Source organism: Chrysochloris asiatica, unplaced genomic scaffold, assembly GCF_000296735.1.
Source record: "Chrysochloris asiatica unplaced genomic scaffold, ChrAsi1.0 scaffold00002, whole genome shotgun sequence".
Taxonomy (NCBI): domain Eukaryota; kingdom Metazoa; phylum Chordata; class Mammalia; order Afrosoricida; family Chrysochloridae; genus Chrysochloris; species Chrysochloris asiatica.
The window spans coordinates 19,133,398-19,135,543 of record NW_006408520.1 but is presented as its reverse complement, the minus strand read 5'-3'; positions in this window follow the sequence as shown (position 1 = coordinate 19,135,543).

Sequence of the window (2,146 nt, the reverse complement as noted above, 5' to 3'; positions counted from 1 at the left end):
CCAGTTAGGTTAATAAAATTCTTTGTCAAGTGGCCATGTAGCATGTCTGCCAGTTTCTACGGGTCTGGGCACCTGATTTTGCAAAGTTGAATAAAGAAAACCTCACTCTTGCTAAAATGGGTACAGATTGGATTACTTGAGCGTTTGTCAGTATAGACAAATTGTCCGGGATTTTCTGCCCACTTGGAGTGGCAGCCCTGGTGGAAAAGGAGTTGTGTCCTGCCTTGGTTTTGGCTTTGGCGGCCTACTCCACAAGATTGATTGCCACCCAGTGAGAGCCAGAAAAAGACTCCAGACTGTTCAGAGGTGATCAGAATTAGCAAGAGAGACGTGGAGGACTGAGAAGAGAGTAACCACAGTGACCAGGCAATCTGTGCACAGGCCAGGGCAGGAAAATTGGACTGCAAGTATTGCCCTGGTGGTCAGGCATTTTCGGGGGTCATTATGTGTCTGAGATGCATCTTGGATACGAAGCCAGTGCAGAGGTCCAATCCGGTAGGAGAAGGACAAAGTGAAATCTCAGGGTTGTATACAAGAAATCTCCATGAGTACCCAAATATGGGGAAATTTTAGGAGGTTGAGTATGCAAGGGAAATCAGACACCAAGACCCAAGGAAAATGGGGAATGGAATTCTAGGCCTAGGGAAGAAGGGAACAGGAGATACTCCCACAGACATTCCTCCTGTCAGTCCTTTGGGGAGAATGTTGGGGGCTTGTGGGGACAATCCCCCAACCCCGGAAAAAGATAAAAGTATTGTTGCTTTATTTGGCCCAAAGAACTGATCCATTCACCATGTGTGTTCTGGCCTCAATTCAGTTCCAATGAGGACTGGGTCTGCCAGGCCCTAGTCCTTCAAACAAACGATAGAACTCGGCCTTCTCAAAAGGATATAGCCTATGGTCTTTGTTGGTCAGTAGAGGGAGCAGGAAGATGTTTTCCCTTAAAGGACGTTTCTCACATAATCAAGAGCCAATGGTATTAAAGGAAGAAGTTCAAGCTACACTGAAGGCTTTAGTGAAAAACAAGTCTCCAAGAATTGACAGTATACCAGTTGAAATGTTTCATCTAATAGATGTGGTGCTGGAGGCACTCACTCATCTATGCCAAGAAACTTGGAAGACAGCTATCTGGTCACACTTTGGAAAAGATCCATATTTTTACCCCTTCCAAAGAGAGGTGATCCAACAGAATGCAGAAATGATTGATCACTATCGTTAATGTCACATGCAAGTAAAATTTTGCTGAAGATAATTAAAAAACAAATTCAACAGGGAGCTTCCAGAAATTCAAGCAGGATTCACAAGGGAATATGGATCTAGGGCTATATGTCAGATGGATCTTGGCTGAAAGTACACTATACCAGATAGATGTTTACCTGTGTTTTATTGACTATGCAAAGGTATTTGACTATATGGATCATAACAAACTATGGATAACATAGTGAAGAAATAGAATTCCAGAACATTTCATTGTGCTCATGCAGAACCTGTACATAGACCAAGAGGCAGTCATTCAAACAGAACAAGGGGCTACTGTGTGGTTTAAAATCAGGAAAGATGTGTGTCAGGGTTGTATCCTTTCGCCATGCTTATTTAATCTTTATGATTAACAAATAATCCAAGAAGCTGGACTATATGGAGAAGAAAGTGGCATCTGGTTTAAAGGAAGACTCATTGACAACCTTCAATATGCAGATGGCGCAACCTTACTTGCTGAAAATAAAGAGAACTTGAAGCAATTACTGATGAAGATCAAAGACTACAACCTTCAGTATGGATTACATCTCATTTTTTCAAAAAATCCTCATAAGTGGACCAATAAGTAACATTACAATGAATGGAGGGAGAAAAGATTAAAGTTGTCAATGATTTCATTTTACTTGAATCCACAATCAACACTCATAGAAACAACAGTCAAGAACCAAGGGACATATTGCATTGAGCAAATCTGCAACAAAAGACCTCTTTAAAGTGTTAAAAAAGCAAATGTGTCACTTTGAGAACTAAGGTGTGCCTGACCCAACCCATAGTATTTTCAGTCACCTCATGTGCATGTTAAAGCTGAACAATGAATAAGAAAGACTGTAGAAGAATCGATGCATTTGAATTGTGTTGATGAAGAATATTGAAAGTACCTTGGGCTGCC